Genomic DNA, 22,007 nt, shown 5'->3' on the forward strand with positions numbered 1-22,007 from the left:
TGAGGACCAGGAATATAGTTGTTGTGATAAAAGGAAGAAAAAGATCAGTCTGCATAGGGAGTCCCTGGAACCAGGTAGAGAAACCTTATCTGGAGCATTTAGTATAGAGTTTTTAATTTTACTATTATTATTTTTTTTATTGAATCACCATGTGGAAAGTTACAAAATTTTCAGGTTTAAGTCTCCTTTACACAATGCTCGAACACCCATCCCTTCACCAGTGCACATATTCCACCACCAAGAACCACAGTAAACCTCCCCCCACCCCCCGCCCCAGGCCCCCCAGCTCCCCACCCCACTTGTATAGCTGATAAATTTCACTTTACTTTCTTTCTACTTTGATGACATTAGTATAGAGTTTTAGGTTGATAATTTCCAACCCTTTTGTTTGACAGTGTTTGGTGACATTTTTTAAATGTCAAGCTTTTAAAGGATTCCCTCATACAAGTTCTTACATATTAGTTGAGAAAATACTTAACGATAGTGAATTAGAAATTCAACACCACCTTTGAATGTAGTTGGATTTTGTTAATCACACCACATTACCTTTATTTGAGAAATGTATAATTTATTTAGTTTATTGACCAATAATGGCTGAGCTCATGGATTCCTGGATAGGTTTTCATCACTCAGAATCTAATGAGAGGTTTCCAAGGTGGAGCTCATTTTCTTAAAAAGGAAAGGGATTTGTTCAGATCTAATCTGTACTTGATTTTTTATTACAACTTATTTTTTTAAATCAGTACTTGGTACATTTGCTTTATGCTTGGATGCCTGCATCAGTTCTGGTCTCTCCAAAATAAAAGTTGTAAGTCAACTGTTTTTTAAGGTCTTGACCAACTCCTTGTTTCAGTGATTTCCCCCAACACAGCAGGATTTTTAGATTTCTTAGGATGTTTGTCCTCAAGCTACAGTGAATACCTCTCTGGTTGTCTTTCAAGAGTTAACTCTGTTGACTGCCAGAACAAGAACACAACACGTTTTCATCATGAGGAAGCAACTACCTGGATAAATGCTCATAATCATCAGTCTTTTAGCTCCTGAACCGTATTGTTGTGTATTTACATTAATGCCCTTTTCTTGGAGATTCAGATGAAATTAAATCTTGGTAGAAATAGTAATTTTGTCGCAGTGAGGTAGGTGGTTTAGTAAAGACTTTACAGGAAGGGGAATATGGCTGAAATAATGAAGGGAAAAGCACAGAGCAATGACTCTAAGGAGTCAGAGGAGAATAATCATAAAAGTAAAAGACAATGTGTGAAAACAGATTTTATCTGCTTTTCATCTGTTTGGGAGAATTTTTGAAATATACTGTAAGCAGCTCATAATCCATCTTCTTGTATCAAGAAACACTGTATCAGATGTATCTGGTTAATAAATATTTTATGTATATATATATTCGCTTGTCATTGTAATTTTTAATAAAACAGTCTTGTATGGTTTTACATATTTGGAACATTATTACATTCCTTCTTTACATCCTTGAAGTATATGTCACCACCTAAAAAATATAGGCATACATCATAGATACATTGGGTACAATTTTAGACAACTGTAATAATGCAAGATCAATCAAGTCACATGGGCAAAGGGAGATGACTCAGAGGGCTGAAGAAGATGCTCTGCATGTGGGAGCCCTGGTTTCAATCCCTGGCACGGCATGGTCCTTGAGGACCACTGTTTGTGACCCACACTGCACTGGGAATAACTTCCCAAGCACTGCTGGATGTGGGTCATAACCAAAACCAAAATCAATGCAGGCAACAAGCAAGTCACATGATTATTTGGGTGTTTTATTGCATATAAAACAATAATTGTATATATTGTATATAAAACAAAACAAAGAAAATGGTATATAAAACCAAGATGCATATTTGCTGTAGTCTCTTTACTGTGCAGTGGCATCATGTCAAAACAATGTACATCTTAGTTATATACCTTATTATCTTAATATCTTATTGCTAAAAGACGCTAACCATTATTTGGGCTTTCAGAGAATCAGTCTTTTTTTCCTGAGTGTCTGACCGGGAGGTTGATGGCTGTTCACTGGCTGCTGAAAGTTTAGGTGACTGTGGCAATTTCTCACATAAAGAAAATTAAGTTTACCTTGTTAATTTTCTCTTCCACTAATGAAAGATTTCTTGGTAGCAAGTGAAAATGATGCTGTTCACATTTCATCTAGAGCATACTCTATCAAAGCTGGAGTCAATCTTTTCAACCCAACTGATGCTGTATCAACTTTTCTATAAAACTAACTCACTTGTTATTTAAACAATCCACTCCAAGAAATAATTTTCTTTGCTGATCCATAAGAAGCAACTCCCCATCTATTCAACTTCTATCATGAATTGTAGCAATTCAGATACATTTTCACTCTACTCATGCAAGTTTTATTGTTACTTCTACCATATCTGCACTTACTTCCACCACCAATATCTTGAAGCCATTAATGTCGTCCAAGAGAAAGGGCAATCAGTTTCTTCCAAATTCCTGTTAATGTTGATATATTAACCTCTTCCCATGAAATGTGAATGTTCTTAACGGAGTCTACAATGGTACATCCTTCCTACAGGTTTTTAATTGACTTTGCCCAGACACATCAGAGGAATCATCTGTTATGGCAGCTATTGCCCTGTGAAATATATTTATTTTTATTTTATTATGAGGCTACATCTAGTGATGCTCAGGGGCAATTCTTGGCTTGGTGTCCACCACTTTCACAAGCCTTGCTGGGGATAAAACCCAGGTCTCTTCATCCAAACCATGTACTCTAGTCCACTGTGATACTCCCCCCTCCACAATATGTAGTTAAAAAATTGTTTTTGCCATACCCAGAATTGCTCAGGTCTTACTTCCATGCTCAGGAATCACTCTTGGCAGTGCCTTGGGGCCTTATTTAGTGCAGGGATTAAACCCAGGTCAGTCACATGAATAGCAAGCATCCTGCCCACCGTGGTACCTCTCTAGCCCCAAGTAAAAATATTTAAAAAATAAAAAATTGCTTATTATCCATGACCTACAGAATGGATGTTGTGTCAGTAAGCATGAAAGCAACATTACCCAGGACTTGGGTGACCAGGTGCATCCTCAATGAGCAGTAATATTTTACTTATTTTTGCTGTTGTCTTGTGTTTTGCTTTTCAGCCACACCCAGTAGTACTCAGAGGTTACTTCTTCTGCATTCAGGAATCACCCCTTGCTGTGCTCTGGGGACTATATAGGATGTCAGAGTCCAAACCCCGGTCGGGCACATTCCATGGAAGGCAAATGCCCAACCCAACCCTCCATACTAATATTCCAGGGCCCCGCAGTAATATTTTAAAAGAAATGTTTTATTTTTCATCTGAGTGGTAGGTCTCAACAGTGGCTTCAAATATTCAGTATATCTTTTTTTTTCTTTTTGTAAATAGATGTACTATCATCCAGGCCATAACTTCATTTATAGAGCACATTCCTTCCTTCCTTCCTTCCTTCCTTCCTTCCTTCCTTCCTTCCTTCCTTCCTTCCTTCCTTCCTTCCTTCCTTCCTTCCTTCCTTCCTTCCTTCCTCCCTTCCTTCCTTTCTTCCTTTTCTCCCTCCCTCCCTCCCTCCCTCCCTCCCTCCCTCCCTCCCTCCCTCCCTCCCTCCCTCCCTCCCTCCCTCTCTTCCTTCCTTCCTTCCTTCCTTCCTTCCTTCCTTCCTTCCTTCCTTCCTTCCTTCCTTCCTTCCTTCCTTCCTTCCTTCCTTCCTTCCTTCCTTCTTTCCTTCCTTCCTTCCTTCCTTCCTTCCTTCCTTCCTTCCTTCCTTCCTTCCTTCCTTCCTTCCTTCCTTCCTTCCTTCTTTCCTTCCTTCCTTCCTTCCTTCCATCCTTTTTTTTTTTTTTGGGCCATACCCATACTTGTACTCAGGACTTATCCCTAGTTCTGTGCCCAGAGATACCTCCTGATAGTGCTTGGGGGGGCATCTGTGATGCCAAGGATTGAACAGGGGTTGTGTTTGTGCAAGGTGAGCATCTTAAACCTTGTACTAGTTCTCTGGCTCCTGAAAAGCTTTTCGTTAGCATCCCCACCTTCATCAATGGTCTTACTTAGATTTAGAAAGTTACCCGAGTTTTTAGATCAGCACTTTGTGCTTTTATTCTATGAAGACAGTTTCTTACTTTAAACCTCATGAACCAACTGCTGTTAGCCTCCAAGTATATTGTTATTGCGATCATCAGCATTCATGATTAGGGAAATGCAAATAAAAACAGCAATGAGATATTTCATGCCAGTGAGAATGATACATATCAAAAAGTCTGGAAATAGCCAGTGTTGTCAGGATTGTGGTGAGGAAGGAACCCACATTTACTGTTAGTAGGAATGTTGCCTGTTTAGCCTCTATGGAGGCAATATGGAGGTCTATCCAAAAATCAGGAATACAACTACCATATGACCCAGTGATTCCACTGCTTGGCCTCTATCCTAAAAATACAAAAAAATCCCATTAAGTTGAAAGGATACCTACACACCTATTTGTTCATTGTCACACCTAATACAGTAGCCAAAATATGGAAACAAGCCATAAGCCCAACTACAAATGAATGGATCAAGAAGTTGAGATATATGTACACAATGGGATACTATGCAGCTTTAAAAAAGAACAAAATTGGGGCTGGAGTGATAGTACGGTGGGTAGGGTGTTTGCCTTGCAGCCGACCTGGGTTCAACCCCCAGCATCCCATATAGTCCTCCTAGCACTGCCAGGAGTAATTCCTGGGAGCAGAGCCAGGAGTAACCCCTGGGCATTGCCAGGGTGACCCAAAAAAAGAAAAAAAAAGAGAAAAAATAATGCAACTTGCATCAATGTGAATGGAATCAGAGGATGTCATGCTGAGTGAAATCAATCAGAAGGAAAGGAATAAATACAGAATAATCTTTCTCATACATGAAACTTAAACATGCACAATATGCAAAGTAAGATACCAATGATGGGCCAAAGGCAACATAGCAGGGAGAACTGATCCATACAATGTAGTTTGCGAGGGTGGGACGTTGAAAGGCAGAAGTGTTGGAGTCCTTAGGAGAGGGATGTGGTTTAATTGTTAATAGGTTTGGTGCTGGAATTACAGACATGAGAAACCATTGAGTATTGTAAACCACAGAATCTAAAAAAATAAATAAAAGAAAAACTAAAAGCTGTAGTCTAGAAAATAAAAAATTATTTATTTCAACAATTTTAATTTTATTTGAATCAATGCTCGTGGCCAAGTTCGTGTTGACAAGGACACTGACGCCACCAATGCCGCTGTTGTCATATGTTCCAAGGAACAGTTCTTCTCCAGTGTCGAAAATGGCGTGATGTGATCAATACCTTCTTGTGTTGGTCAGACCAATGATGTCGTGCTTGGTCTTCTGCGCTTGTATCATCAGGTCCTCAATGGATGCTTTTGATGCCAACATATGTGCGTTGAAAGTACAGACAGTCATTTTAGTCCTTCGTTTTGGCAGCCTAGTTCGGACCTGAGATTTTATCAGCCTCTCCTTGCTCATCCTTCTTAACGCTGCCGTATTGGAGGCTCTTTCAATGTCAGGCACATGAGGTCCATTGTTGTTACTGTTTTTGGCATATCAAATATGCCACGGGTAGCTTACCAGGCTCTGCCGTGCGGGCAGGGTACTCTCGGTAGCTTGCAGGTCTATCCGAGAGGGATGGAGGCTTTTAGGGCGGCCTCCAATTGCCCTTACAGGTGTTCCCATGGTTCACACCATATTTAAACCCCATCAAATAGGGTGCAGAAATTATGAAAAATGGGGATTAAGTGTCTTATGGTGTGTCCGGAAAGTGGCCTGGAGCGTGGCAGTGGCTGGGTAGTGGAGGTGGTAATTTTATTTCGTCACCATGAAATGACGAAGTTAGTCATGATTGGGTTTCAGACAATGTTTCAAAACCGAACCTCTTCACCAGTGTCCACCTCCCTCCACAAACGTCTGCCTCCCCCCTTTCCCCCACCCCCGCTCCACTGCCATTTGTACCTCACCCACTAGTCTGTCTCTAAGAGACAGAAGAGACATGTATTATTTTAAAGGTTTTTTTATACTGTGGTTTACGGTACCGTTGCTCATAGGGTTTTATGCATAACACCTTACTACCTTTCAGCTCCCTCTTGACCTACCAATAAGCTCCCAATTGAGATTTTCCTCCACCATAGTTGCTGCCCCCATACACCCTAACTGGCAATTTTCCTACTCATAGTCTTTGTTTCCACTGTCTCTGGGCATTCATTATTCCACCTCTGAGAGAGATCATTCTGTGTTGGCCTCTTTCCCTCTGACTAACTTCTCTCAACATTGTTATTCTCTGAATCTATCCATGTAGAAGAAAATCACACGATGTTATCTTTTCTTATGGCCAAGTAATATTCCATTGTGTTTAACAAGTTTATTGTTATGATTTGGCTTGGAGCCATACCTGGAGGTGCTCAGGGGCCACTTACCACTTGGTCCCCCTGGAGGACCCGGTGATCCAGGAACTGAAGGCAGGCCTTCTGCACGAAAAGCTTGTACACTCCTCTTTTAAATACTCTCTGACGTTTGCTATGAACTTCTGCTGCTTCCTTATCTATCTCAACTTTCATTGAAGAAAATTAGGTTCTTGCTTTGGATGAGATTTTGCCTTAGTGGAATGTTGTAATGAGCTGTAATGTTTATCCAGATCATTCAAACATCTTCATCTCAGCACTCAGGCTGTTTGACTTTCTTGTCAGCTGTGCATTCACTGTAGTAGCACTTTTCATTTCCTTCAAGAACTTTTCCTTTGCATTCACAGCTTAGTTAACTGTTCGGCATGTGGGGTCTAACTTTCAGTCTTTTACTTGCAAACTCTCATCCTTATTAACTGTCCTTTGCTTTTTGACTTAAAGCTAGAAATGTGTAACTCTTCCTTTCACTTGAACACCTAATTACAGGTCATTGTTGGTTTATTAATTTTCCCATATTTAATATTGGCACATATCAGAGAATGGGCTGGAGCGATAGCATAGCGGGTAGGGCGTTTGCCTTGCACATGGCAGACTTGGGTTCGATTTCTACGTTCTTCTCAGAGAGCCTGACCAGCGACCGAGAGTATCTCGCCTGGCCAGCAGAGCCTGGCAAGCTCCCCGTGGCGTATTCAATATGCCAAAAACAGTAACAACAAGTCTCACAATGGAGTCGTTATTGGTGGCTGCTCGAGCAAATCGAGGCTGAGCAACAAGATGACAGTGATACAGTGATCAGAGGATAAGGAAGCTTGAGGACAGGGAACCAGGTTGAGGAACTGTTGGTCTGTGGAAAAGTCAGAACACATACAATAGTGAGAGATTTAAGTTCAATGTCTTACACGGGTGTGTTCATGCTGCCCCATACAATTGCAATGTTAACATCAAAGATCTCTGACCACAGAAATTTTGAAACGTGGAGAATTGCCAGAACGTGACATGGAGACATGAAGTGAGCTCACACTGTTGGCAAAATTGTGCCAATAGAGTTGCTCCATGCACGTCACCACAAATATTCAATGTGTAACAAAAGCACAATAAATCACAACACAGTAAACAGAACTATGTCCATATTGTGGTGTTGGATTTCCTGATAATACTCTATGTGAAGCCCAATTTAGGAAACTATTCCCTATGCATTTAAAAAGAAAGACCTTAAACATAATGGAATGAACCCAATTCAAGTGAAATAACATTGCAATATTGTGACGAAGACATGTTCTTAACGTTCACTTGGTTCTAATTTAAGCCTTTTCCTCTCCTTGAGATGCTGATGTCTAGTTTTTCTATCATTTAATTCTCTAGAGTATTTTATCCATGAACACCCAAGAGCTTTTGGGTATTTTTTTACAGGTTTATTTTAGTTATTACCAAATAAATAGGTTGAAGAGTGAATTGCCCAATCAGACTGATTATTTGGCATCATTCAGGTAAAACACCAAGCATTTGACTGAAAACCCTTAAAGTTGAATCCAACAACCATTTTATACATGCAGTACATAAAATGCAGTCACATTTGATTCATTTGGAATGGTATGAATTGTACATAAAATTTTCTTAAATGTCAAAAAAATCTTTGAGAAGAACTTTCTTTATAACAGCAGCTTTGAGCAACTGAATGGAATGAATTAGTTTGAATAGAGGAAGTACAGGTTAAGTAAACAACCACTGAATGCTTCTTATTGCTTCTTTATAGTGGAAGAGGATTATAAAAAGTTTCTTTGTTTGTAGTCTTATCCTTTCCTATAGAAAAGTAATCAGGCTGCTTTTGATCACCCAACTGCCTTAGAAAAAAGAAAATAGTTGCTGTTACTATATAACTTGATTCCCAGTGATCATAATTTAACAAGGGTTGAAAACGATTCAGCGTAAAATATTACTGCCTTTAAAGAAACTGCAACAAATCCAGAAACGTTCTGCTATAATTAGAAGTTACAAGTGGTGTTTTATGCCACAGTCTGTACTAATCACAGCTTTACGAAACTGGTCAGCTCCCTTTGAACTTCCCTTGAAAAGCACAGGAAGACATTGGAGAGATTGGAAAAGATGAGTGAGTTAGGCTAAAAAGAAGTTTGGAAAAAAGAAGTTAAGGGATGAGTTAAAACCAGGAAATTGTAGATTTGGTACAGGCCTCGATGCATCTTGGGCTCCTTGCTATCCTTTGTAGAAATGGAAGAGAAAACCCCAGAAAAGCACATTACTTACCTTGACTGCAAGCAAGATACCAGTGAGCAAGCTGAGCTCTGAGGCACCCCCCACTTCGTCCAGATGAAGGGGAACACGAGGGTAGGAAACACACTTCCTTCACATAAAGCCACCTGCAAACTGCAGCTCTGGGGCCAGCCCCTTGTTGCCTTTGCTGCCCTCACTCCCCCCACTGCGGGTGCCCAGTCCTGGCGGCTTCTGCAGGGCAGTGAGAAGAGCCTCCTGCAATCATGGTCTGCGATCTGATGCCCATCACAATGCTTCTGGGGCCCCCTAGGGCTCCCCCGGTGACTGACATGAAGTGGAAAGGAAAGGAGAGAGGTAGAAGCCTTGAGAGGGGGTCTACTGCTCTCTCTCTCTCTCTCTCCCTCTCTCTCTCTTTCTCCCCCCGCTCCCCCCTCCACCTCTGCTACTGCTCGGGAATGGCTGGGTAAATCTAGGACTGAAAAAGGAGTCTGCTCGGAGCATTGCTTCTTAGAGGAAAGGAAAAAGGAAATCAGTCATAGGCCTTTTGGGTTCTTGCCTGCCACTCAGAAAAGAATTTTAGGAGAAGATAAGCAGGGAAGTAAAAATAAAAGAGGTTTTATTTGGAAGTTTTGAGGAAAGAGAGAGAGAGAGAGAGAGAGAGAGAGAGAGAGAGAGAGAGAGAGAGAGAGAGAGAGAGAGAGAGAGAGAAAGAGAGAGAGAGAGAGACCCACAGACAGACAGACAGAAAGAAAGAAAGGCAGAGAGACAAGAGAGACAGAGACAGAGACAGACAGAGTCAGAAAGAGACAGAGAAAGAGAACAATGCACTCAAGAGAAGCATGCTCAGGCAGCATATGTGTGCATCTCCTCATCTCCTTGTTCAAGTTGGCTTTTATAGGGTTTCTCCCAGGCTGCCCCACTTGGGGCTTTCTACCGAGGTAAGAGTTGGTTGCTAGGATGGTTGTCAAGGGGATAGAGTTGGGAGAATTTAACAGTTTCCTTCCATATTTCTTTCCTCTCCTTAGTTCCTCCTGGAGCTTCTCTCTAGGGGGTCGGTCCGGCCTTCTGTGGGTTTGTGCTTGGAGCCAGATAAAGGTCTTGTCAGGCCTTAGTTCCAGTGTCCACAAGGTGGATTTTTGCTTGTCAAGCGGGCAGGAAGTCCTTCTTTACCTATCTGCCTGTCTGCTTCAATACCAGTTGCTTCTGTTTTAAGTTTTTTCGTATGATTTTTTAAATAAAATTTAAAAAATATGATAAAATATACAAAATATAAATATTGCCGGCTTCCTCTTTTGAAGTGCACAGTTCAGTGGCATTAGGTGCATTCATATTTTTAGCTATTTCCCTTGTGCATTTCCAGAACTTAAACCCTCTTTGCGATTCCTGTTCCGGTGTACTAATAAGTGTTGGTGGTACAGTAATGAGCACAGCGGCCTTCCAGTGTACTAATAATCTCCAGTGGTGGGAAACTGCCTTCCTAACAATCCCCCACTTCCACCCCACCCCATCCCCCAGGCTGGTATAGATCCCTGGATGAAACAGTTTAGGACTTAGAATACAAAGGGTTTACCCAGGAAAGAATGAACAGATAACAGGATAAGCAAAAATGCCCCTAGGAAAGAAAAGCACAAAGGGTTTAGGGTCTTTTAGATGCCTGCTGGTTGATTGAAGTACCCAGTCTCTGCTCTTCACTGACCTACCGAATGTTGATATGCTTAATGTATTGCTCAGTTGAAATAATTGCTCAAGGGACTGGAGAGATAGCACAGTGGGTAGGGCGTTTGCCTTGTATGTGGCCGACCCAAGTTCAATCCCTGTCATCCCATATGGTCCCCCAAGCACCTCCAAGAGTAATTTCTGAGTGCAGAGCCAGGAGGAACCCCTGAACATCGCTGGGTGTGGCTCCCCCCCAAAAAAAGAAAAAAACAAACAAGCAAAAAAATAGAAACAATTGCTTAAGTGTTGGGAGCCCAGGTGGGACAGTGATACTGTATTGAATAAATGTCCAGGCTTCCTTACAGCTTGGATTGTCCATGTATTTTGTCTCATTTTCTCTGAACACGCCCCCTGATGGATAAAGGTTGAAGGTGCCACTCCCAATGGCATTAGACATTCAGCTGTCACATTTTTCATACTCTTGTAAATTTTTTCACCTAGTCTTTTATTTTCCTTGGGGGCTTACAGTGGGGTTCCAATGAGGTGCTGAAATTTAAGCAAGCCAGATATATTTATTAGACAAGAATGTTTGAATTGTTTTTATATGATTTTTTTTTCTTTTTGGGTCACACCTGGCGATACACAGGAATTACTCCGGGCTCTGCACTCAGGAATTACTCCTGGTGGTGCTCAGGGGACCATATGGGCTGCTGGTAATCGAACATGGGTCTACCGCGTGCAAGGCAAACACCCTACCCGCTATGCTATCACTCCCCTATATGATTATTTTAAGCAATTAATTTTTATTAAAAACATTGTAATTTGCAAAGTTGTTCATCATACATCAAAACATTAAGTCCTTCTATGTGGGATTACTAGGATGTCACAGGTTAAGCATTCGGTGTTTATGTTTTGTTAACTGAGATTGGTTGTCTTCTATGTTATATCCTATCCAATCTGGTGTACTCCTACTGGTTTATCAGCATTGTAAAGTTTGACATGTTGTGGCTGTGTGCTCCAGGAAGTCCAGAATCTTTAACAGGGTGGTACAACAGCTGTAGTTAAATTTTTAACTGGGTGGCAGCTGTAGTGTGTGTGTGTGTGTGTGTGTGTGTGTGTGTGTGTGTGTGTGTGTGTGTGTGTGTGTGTGATTGCTGGGGCTTCCAGAAACACCAAGAGATAGGGAGTGATAGTCCAGGCTGACTCCATTAAAGCCTGGAAATTTCAGTCACAAAACCCACAAACTTGAATTTTTCAGCAGGGTAATCTAGGGTTGAGGCTTGACCCGAGGTAGGGGAGTCGGCTGGGTGGGGGTGCATGGCGCAATTGTGGAATGTGGGAGCTTCCATCTATGAACAATATCCCTCCTCATGGCCCCACAGATTTCTTTCTTGTCTCTTATCTGGCTGCAGTAATGTTCAACCTCATCCTGTTGGCAAACGATTTATCTCTTCATAAATCAGGACTTGACTTTCGGTTCTTCCTGGTTTCTGTGCAAGAGAGGCTTGTGTGAAGCGAAGAAAGCTGTGGTGTTGGGGCTGAAGCAATAGTACAGCGGGTAGGGCGTTTGCCTTGCACACGGCCGACCCGGGTTCAATTCCCAGCATCCCATATGGTCCCCTGAGCACCGCCAGGAGTGATTCCTGAGTGTAGAGCCAGGAGTCAGCACTGAGCATCGTCGGGTGTGACCCAAACCCACCCCCCCGCCAAAAAAAAAGCTGTGGTGTTCAGGCAGTTAGGGCTGCCGGGGTGGCTGGACCCAAGGCGTGCCAGTCAAGTCATTAGTCCAAGCAGAGGAAGCCTTCCTCTTTTCGATGTCTGAGTCCCCAAAAATGGTCAATTAGGGGCCAGGGATGTGACTCAAGTGGCAGCAGAGCACAGGGCTTGCATGTCTGAGACCCTGGGCTAGCGCTCTGCTACCACGTGAGCCCTGAGCCACGGTGACCTCGGAGTGGGCCTGAGGGCCACTGTGTGACCTTAATTTAAAGAAGAAAAGCCTTAGCTCAGTGGTGAGTAAATGGTCTTGCTGATGCTAGTGGGCTCCATCCCTGGCAAGGCTGGGTGTGGCCCCATAACTAGAGCAAAAAAAAATGTAAAAAGGATTTCAACATCAATTTGCAATTAGTAACTACCTTTATTTTTGTCTCTTTTCATAGGATTAGGCAAGGAAGAAGTAAGATTTAACTTTTTTCTTATTCTGGTAGTAAGGATGTGACATGCTATAGGTGTTAATACCGTCAAGAATAAATCAAAAAGGATAAACCTCTGGTGAAGGTGGTTTCAGATGACTCATGAAAAGCCTTCATACGTGTGTATCTTTCAATATTGCTAAGCAATTATTATCCTTGGAGACAATTTTGTTCCTGTTCATAAGGGGTTATAGGCACTAAAAGGGGAGGAGAAAACGTTTCTGTCAACCAGGCTAGACTGTCTTCTTCAAAAGCATTTTCCCCTGTCTCATAAAATACGTCACTGGAGATGGTTCACATATTTATACTGCTCAGCTCCCAACGGCCTGTGTGAAGGAAGGAGTTCTTAAACACAGTAGCCAGCAAATAGAAGGGCAACTTTTATCTCACAGTATCTTGGCACATCTGTTCCTACTTAACCAGACCACTAGCAAGCTGGCCGGAAGAAGCACTGCAGAGAAAGCGTTGGGATTCAGCCCGCGGTCAGCGAAGAGGTTCTGTTCCTCGGAGCCTCGTGTTCCTAGAAAAGGAAATGCCAAGTGTCTTGGACCTTGGCTTCTCAGAGAGATAAATGCGCTCAGGAGCGCTGAGATGGGAGAATGCGCCCAGGAGACCCAGGATAGAGGAATGTGCTCAGAGAGGAATGCGCTCAGGGGAGCAGGAATGGGCGAATGCGCTCAGGGGAGGAGGGATGAGAGTACGCGCTCTGGGACCCAGGTTAGAGGTGTGCGCTCAGGGAAGTCGGGATGGGAGGATGCGCTCAGGGGAGCAGGGATGGGAGGATGAGCTCAGGGGAGCAGGGATGGGAGGATGAGCTCAGGGGAGCAGGGATGGGAGGATGAGCTCAGGGGAGCAGGGATGGGAGGATGCGCTCAGGGGAGCAGGGATGGGAGGATGAGTTCAGGGAAGCAGGGATGGGAGGATGCGCTCAGGGAAGTCAGGATGGGAAGATGCGCTCAGGGGAGCAGGGATGGGAGGATGCACTCAGGGGAGCAGGGATGGGAGGATGCGCTCAGGGGAGCAGGGATGGGAGGATGAGCTCAGGGAAGTCAGGATGGGAGGATGCGCTCAGGGAAGTCAGGATGGGAAGATGCGCTCAGGGGAGCAGGGATGGGAGGATGCACTCAGGGGAGCAGGGATGGGAGAGTGCGCTCAGGGGACCCCGGATAGATGAACGCGCTCAGAAGAGGCGGGATAGCATCGCCTGGCAGAGTCGCTGGAAGGGAAGCAAGGCCGGGAGCGCACACCCGGTGGACGTTGGAGCACGCGACCCGGAGTCTGGAGCAGCGGGAGTCCCGCGGCCTGGCTTTCATCCTCCTTCTCCGTCTCAGTCCCTGACTTCTTGCTTCTAGGTCTCCCGCGCTGCAGATCCCGGTCCTCTGAAAGGCTTCGAGCTTCCGGTGTGCCTGCCCAGGGGACAGGCCGGGGGCACTCCTGGACTTGGAGAGCCGCACGCAGGGCGCTTGGATCCTGGCAGGTTCCCAGTAGGCCCGGTCGCCGGCCTGACTAGCCCAGGGCTCTCTAGAGAGCAGGTGGGGCCTCTGTTCCTCCAGAGGCCGCCTCGGGTCAAAGTCCTCCTCTGCGGCGCCCTGGGCCCTGGGCTGAAATTCTTAGCTCTTATATATTTAGTGCTAGGCTGGGAGGGATAAGGCTCACTGTCTGCAAGTGGAATTTTATTTCCAAAAGAAGGAAAATCTTATTGTGTCCAGTGAGTTTCTTCTGCCTTTCCCTTCTCTCTGCAAACCCCGTTTCTTTCCCCAGTGTATCCCCAAGTTTAGGTGGAGCCCTCCGGAGCCCTCCCTTTGCACAGAAGGACCCTTCTCTCTCTGTTAACCTTGCTCCTACACACATTTCAGAAAATCTCTCAATCCTTTCAACTTTTAGAAAACGAGTCTTCTTCCTTCCTTCCTTCCTTCCTTCCTTTCCTATTTTCCTCTCCTTTCTCTCTTCCTCCCCTCTCTTCCTCCCTTTCTTCTTTCTTTCTTTCTTTCTTTCTTTCTTTCTTTCTTTCTTTCTTTCTTTCTTTCTTTCTTTCTTTCTTTCTTTCTTTCTTTCTTTCTTTCTTTCTTTCTTTCTTTCTTTCTTTCTTTCTTTCTTTCTTCCTTCCTTCCTTCCTTCCTTCCTTCCTTCCTTCCTTCCTTCCTTCCTTCCTTTCTTTCTTTCTTTCTTTCTTTCTTTCTTTCTTTCTTTCTTTCTTTCTTTCTTTCTTTCTTTCTTTCTTTCTTCTTGTGGCTAGTCTAATTTTCTTTAAACTGCTCATAATATTTTAAATGCTGACTGGCTCTCCTAAGGGATCAAATTCCACCCCTTGGGGAAGGCTTTTAATTTTTTTCTTCCCCATGCAGTCTTTGCCAGGAGTATGGGGAAAAGGTGTTGCACACATACATATAAATGTATCAGCTTTGCCTCAGTTGGACTTGAGATAGATAAACTATGAGATAAAATTGATGCATAGAACCGCATAAACTTCAAATTAACAGGAGAGTTTTTAACAGTGACAGCGGACCGGCTATGCGTCATTGGCAAGGCAATTTCTGGACTCTGAGCCAGTGACTGTGTTCTTTGTGGCTGTTTTGTGCTTGGGATGTGGAGCCTGAAGCTGAGGTGTGAACTGAAGCCTCAGCTCTGGGCATCAGATGGCGCTCACACACCACCAGTTTTACCAGCTGCCTCACTCCAAAGTTTCTTCTTTACCAAAGGGGATAGCTGTGGCTCCACGGGAAATTTTGCAACAAATTGATTTCCTGCAGATTTCGGGACCAGAGCTCTATTCTCCGTTGGAGGGTCTGATGCACACACAGGACCGGCTGTAAAGTGCCCGTCTCCGCCTGTAGGAGTCGGCTCAGTTCAGGGATCAAGGTCACACTGTCTATTCTTGCTTGTCTTGTGCGTGCATTTTAAAGAGCTTTTTTCACAAAGAATGAAAAGGCCAAAGGGGGCGGGGTGGGGGTGGGGTGGGGGTGGGATGGGTGAAACACCAGAAAGAAAATGAGAGAATATTCCAGAGTCAGGAACTGCTGCTGGTCTGCAGACTAACTCAGACCCCTAGAAGTTCTTTCTGCGAATTATTAACCTTGATCATGGAATGAAGATAACCTCATGCTTTCAGTTCTTTGCTAGCTTTAATCTCCTTTAATCTCTTTACTCTGTTGGAGCTACTGTGTCTAATCTCTCTTCTCCTGCTTCATTTAATCCTGGGGTCCCCAGTACCATTCTGCACACTGAGGTCCCGGACCCAGTCTTCAGGGATGAAGCACGAGAAAAACACAGTAGGCTCTGCCACTTATCGTTCGACCCAGTGTTTCATTTAAGCCTCAGTTTACTTCTCTGTAAGATGAGGTTAGGAAGGTATACTTAGAAATGCTATCTTAATAATGATTATGCAAAATAACATTTGGTGAATTATTTGCTTTTACATCTGAATAAATAATCAGTGCAGACCCAAACTAGCTGTTACTCTATTTCAGGGATATTGAGTGACTTGTCCCTGGTTTTATGGATTGCATGAGAGTGAAACTGAAATAAAAATCCTAATGATTAAAGGAAGGACACTAGCCAGGAAATTTGAGTCTAAAATCTTCACGGATCATTTTACTCTCATCACATCTAAACTGTCACATTTGTTTCTCTTCATTTGTGCTGATATGATATGACTCATTCTCTTAGGGAATAAATATTTATTAAGAACCAAATATGCTCCAAGCTAGGGGACTGGGAGGAATGTAACCAGAATTCCTGGTCTTATAGAATGTATATTTAGTGGTAGAATTAAATAACAATCAAGTAAACAAGCATATAATATTCCGTTACAAATATTCGCTGTGAAGGAAATAAAACAAGTGTCATAGAGGGGTCGGAGTTATATGTCCATTAGGCAAAGCACTTGCCTTGCACAAGGCTAACACGGGTTTGATCCCAGGTATCCTGCGTAGTCTGTGAGCATGACCAGGCGTGATCCCTAAGTGCAGAGCCAGAACGAAGTCCTAGCGCTGCTAGGTTTGGTTTTAAAAACAAACAAAATAACAGTGATCAGATTCCTGGCTTTGGATGATGCCCCCAAGCTCCAGGAAGGATATTTCAGCTTGGTCATTGAAGGCCATTTTAGGAAAGTGAAGATAAAATACAGAGGAACTAGGAATGATGGAAGTAATTTCCTGTGCATTAGGCTAGGAAATAATCCACAAACAGCTGCTGAAAGATCTTTATTTTAGTACTTCTTCAATAATAAATGCAACCATGCCTATAAGAATAATAATACAATTCATGTAATAACATATTGTAGTTTACATTAACATATTTCTTTGGATAATTGCATAAAATACGTATTTTTTTTCACTTGTATCACTTGTAGTCCCGTTGATCTTTAATTTGCTCGAGTGGGTGCCAGTAACATCTCCATTTGTCCCTGTCATGAGTTAGTGCAGCACAGTGATATCTGCTTGCTCCAGGAACAGGAAGAGCTTCACATCATTCATTCAGGGATTTGACGAAGAAATCTGACCATCTAGTCGGTGGGCGGCCACGAGGTGGTCTGACGTCCTGTGGAATCCAGTCGGTAACAGCTCTAGTCCAGTGGTCGTCTCTGAATCTCATTACATGACCAGCCCATCTGATTTTTGATGCCTTGGCAAACGAGACAGCATCCCTGATTTTTGACCATAGACGGAGGTCAGAACTCCGGATTCCTTCTCTCACTTGAGTGAGACGTGATATTCCCAGCATCGCTCTTTCGATTCCTCTTTGGGATACCCTAATAGCGTTCTCATCCTGTTTGTGTAGGGCCCAGGTCTCTGACGTGTACGTTAGTGCAGGAAGAATGGTGGAATTGAAAAGGTGTGCCTGGAGTCAGAGGTTCTTCATCCTCTTAACCACTTCTTCGATGCTCTTGAATGCATTCTATGCTGCTCTCTTACTCCTGCGCAGTTCTGGCACCAAGTCATTCCTCACATTGATTTCTCGACCCAGGTACACATAGCTGCTGCATTCAGAGATGTTCATTCCAATTGAGAGCAAATGGAGCTTCAGGGACTAGTTCGGTTTTCATGAGCATCATCTTGTTGAGATTCATCTGCAATCCGACGTTTCCACACTCATGGTCGAAGTCGGCCAGCATTTGTGCCACTTGGTTAATGTTTGGTGTTAGGAGAACGATGTCATCAGCGAAGCGGAGGTGGTGTAGTTGCCGACTATCTATGTTCACTCCCATTCCTTCCCATTCCAATCATCGCATGATGTTCTCGAGGGTAGCACTGAAGAGTTTCGGTGAAATGGTATCACCCTGCTGCAGCCCTCTCTTTACATCAATGATCACTTCCTTGTAGAATGGTGAGATCCTGATGGTGAATCCACAATACAGCTCTCGGAGGATTTTGATATACTGAGTTTGAACGCTGTTTGGCCAGGGCTTCGATGACCGCCTCAGTCTCAACAGAATCGAAGGCCTTCTTTAAGTCAATGAACGTTAGACAGAGCGGCATCTTGAACTCTCAAGAAACTTCAATGAGTTTGGTCACTATGTGAATATGGTCTATTGTGCTGAATCCCCTTCAGAACCCAGCTTGCTCCCATGATTGTCCTTTGTCTAGTGTTCTGCCTATTCTATTCAGGATAACACGAGTGAACAACTTGTAGGTGACAGACAGCAGGCAGATTGGGCTATAGTTGCCGATGTCCTGGATGTCTCCCTTCTTGTACAACAGAACGGTCCTACTGGTTTTCCACTGAGATGGAACCTTGCATTCAGACAGGTAGTGTGTGAGGAGTCGAGCCAGTGTATTGATGAGCACTGGCGGCAGATTCTTCAGGTGTTCGGGTCTGACCTTGTCCGGACCCGGTGCTGTTCACATCTTTACCAATGAAATGGCGTGTCGGATTTTAGAAGGGAGAATGTTGGGAACAACATATCCATCCTGCGGAATTTGGTATGTGGGAAGGTGGCCATGGCTGTCAAAGAGATCCGAGTAGAAGTTGTGAATAATCCTCTCCATTACCTTTCTGGAAGATGTGATAGATCCATCGGGATGTCGGAGGGCAGTCATCTTGGTCTTGTAGTTGGCAAAGGACAGGTGAGTGTTGCGAATAATTTTCCTGCCTTCTGCTGCACTGGCCAACACTGCTGCTCTTCTCTCTTTGAGGTCTTCCTTTATCGCATCTCTGCAAAGCTTTGTGAGCTCAGACGTTTGCTTGTGGTTGCCTGAGGCTCGCGCCAAACCACATTGATGAATGAGCTCGAGAGTTTCCGAAGACAGGCGTCTGTTTGTGGCATCTGTTTTTTTTTTTTTTTTACCTTGATGTTTTACTTTCAGTCTGGTCCATAGTAGATATTCAGTAATGTAGATATTCAGTAGATTGCATGCATATGGTTATAAGGATCTTCCAGTGTTGGCAAGGAATGCTACTCTATTTCAGGGATATGAAGTGATTTGTCTGTGGTTTTATACATTGCATGAGAGTAAAACTATAATAAAATTCCTGATTAAAAAAAGTTATTGATCTTTTTGGTCTTGGAATTAAAACCTTACCCTTATGTTGATGGAAGTTACCTTCAATATATTAAAATGTTTAGTTGGAATATAGCTCATGTATCTTATAGAAAGCCAGTGCATTCTTGTAACAGGTAAGTTGTTTTTAGGTAACAGTGGTGTAATCCACGTGGAATTCACACTACCTGCGCTCCACCCATGAACTTTTGGACAGGTTTATGCCTGATAATTGCTGGCTCTTGGGTGTGTTTCATAAACTAATCATTAGCTCCCAAATTCTGATGCTTCTATTAGTTATTACTAAAGAATGATTTCAGACCTTCAGTAATGTGTGGGACCCTCATACCTCATTTTTTCAGGAAACCAGTATTTTAGGAGAAGGAATGAGTTTCTTCTCATTCCATCCAGTCCTCCTTAGTGGAAATCAAGCTGAGAGAAATCTCAAATGTATCTCATGTATGGGTGGATGAAGCAGTGAACTGAAGATAGAAAATTCAAAGAAAATTCAAAGGTCTTTGGACAACATGCTTCTTCTGGGGACTTGGGATGTCAACCAATGGTTTTGATTTGTAATTGAAAGTAGAAATCTTAGCCTTGGAGTCTCTAAGTATGAATTTATGAATCACATCATGGTGTTAGGTTCTGAGTGAGAAGCTAAGAACTCACATTCCCTCATCTCATGTATCATTTATCACGCTAATAATATTTTTTGAGTGTATGCTATGTACTGGTCACTGAGCCAGGCTCCAGAGGTATCACATAGCAATTGTTCTTGGAAATGTTCATTACAGTAGACGCTGACCAGGGAAATGGTCATTATGGGTACACACTGACCAACGTGCTTTTTGTATGTTAACTCCTAGGCTCACACTCCCCTGAAGATTAATCAGAAAGTGAGGCCCAGAGAACTGAAATGATATATCTGAAGTCACACTGCTAAGAACCAAAACCTGCTCTTAACCAAACCCCAATCTCTGAGGACCCCACAACCTAGCAGACAGCCTAGAAAGAGAATGAAATGAACTCCGATCTGACAGTGCTGTCCTAGCTGTCTTAGGGGGTGAGCAATCAGGACTCCAAGGTCAGCTGCCTGGAGAGACCGTGCAGGCCCCAACAGACAGGAGACACTGAGAGCTGAAGTCATGGGGTCACAAGCAGCCTGCACCCAAGGAAACGCCTCCTTTCTTCCTTACGGACTGCTTCGTTGTGGTATCATTTACTTTAGTAGGGCTGGAGCAATAGCACAGAGGTAGGGCTGCTTGCCTTGCACACAGCCAACCCGGGTTCAATTCCTCTGCCCCTTTTGGAGAGCCTGGCAAGCTACCGAGAGTATCCTGCCTGCACGGCAGAGCCTGGGAAGCTTCCCGTGGCATATCTGATATGCCAAACACAGTAACAACAAATCTCACAATAGAGACGTTACTGGTGCCTGCTCCAGCAAATTGATGAGCAATGGGATGACAGTGACAATGCAATCTTAAATGATTTTAAACTCAATTTCAATGAATTAACTACTGATTGAAGTCATCAAGGGTGTTTGGGTTTCTAAGACAAAGCAAGTATACAATACATAAAAGCTTCTTAATTTACAATTTTGCTTTTCTCTTTGACAGGTTTGATTCCCAGCTTCCCATATGGTCCCCTGAGCACCGCCAGGAGTGGTTCCTGAGTGCAGAATCAGGAGTAACCCCTGTGCATTGCCAGGTGTGACCCCAAAAGCAAACAAACAAACAAACAAACAAAACAAAACCAAAAAACTTTAATTCCAGGACCCGGAGTGGTAGTACAGAGGGTAGGGCACTTGTCTTGCATGCAGCTAACCTGTATTTCAATTCCGGCATCCCATAGGGTCCCTGAACCCTGCAGGAGTGACCCCTGAGTGCAGAGCAGGAGTAAGCTTCAGCATTGCAGGACGCTTTCCCCAAACAAACAAATGAAATAAAACTCACTTGAATTCTAGTCAGTTCCTGTGAAGAATTTATGTTGAATCTTCTCATAAACTTATACGTACAATGCATTCAAATATTTCCTGTTCATCCCGGATTTGTTCTTGGGAACAGAAGGGCACAGTTATCAAAGTTTACAAAGAAACGATGAGTAGAAAACTGTACTAGAGGGGAATTACTTTGAATGATTTATTTATTTATTTTAATGTAGGAGTACTGTTTTTTGTTCAGCCATTGATTATGCTGACTGAATTGGGCATGAACTCCACATTACTTTTTTTTATTTAAAAAATTAAAAAAATTAGATATCTGTGAAATAGACTACTATAAAACTGTTCATAATTGGGTTTCAGTCATACAACGATCCAGCACCCATCCCTCCACCAGTGTACACTTCCCACTACCATGTCTCGTTTCTTTACTACCATCCCGCAACACCCAACCCCCCAAAATAACACCCAACAAGACCCAAAGAAACGGGAGGTACTTTCCTTCTTGCTCTCTTTCTTCTTTTCCTTTTGTGCATTATGGTTTGCAATACAGGTCTTAAGAGGTCATGGAGTTTATTCAGGCCATTCAATATTTTTATCAGGATGGTAAGGCTGGAGTAGCTTTTTAATTGGGTGGTCACTTTGAGGTGTGGACGTGACTATTGAGGCTTCTGGAAGTACAGAGAGATGGGGGGAGGTTCTTTCTGAGACGGTGGAGTCAGACTGGGGTTATGGTGGTGATTTTGGATTGTGGAAGCAAGTAGCTGCTGGGGGCTCTGCTTGGGCAGACACCAGTCCAACCCACCCTTCTTCAATTTGCCCCCATCTATTCAGTCATGTGTGGGTCTGTGATTAACTGCGGCTTTTAATTTCCTTTGAGATTTATTTATGGGTCTCTGAAGCAAGGCCAGTAGTAGAGTTTACATGGTGGCACTGGAGTTGATTCACGGGGGTGACTGCCAGTGCTTCCATGAGTATTGGAAAGTGGGGGGAGGTAGCCAATCCCAATTCTGAGAAAGCCTGGAGAGTTCAGTCACAAAACTTGCATACCCAACTTTTTAGTAGATTATATCTTC

Source organism: Sorex araneus, chromosome 2 (assembly GCF_027595985.1).
Source record: "Sorex araneus isolate mSorAra2 chromosome 2, mSorAra2.pri, whole genome shotgun sequence".
Taxonomy (NCBI): domain Eukaryota; kingdom Metazoa; phylum Chordata; class Mammalia; order Eulipotyphla; family Soricidae; genus Sorex; species Sorex araneus.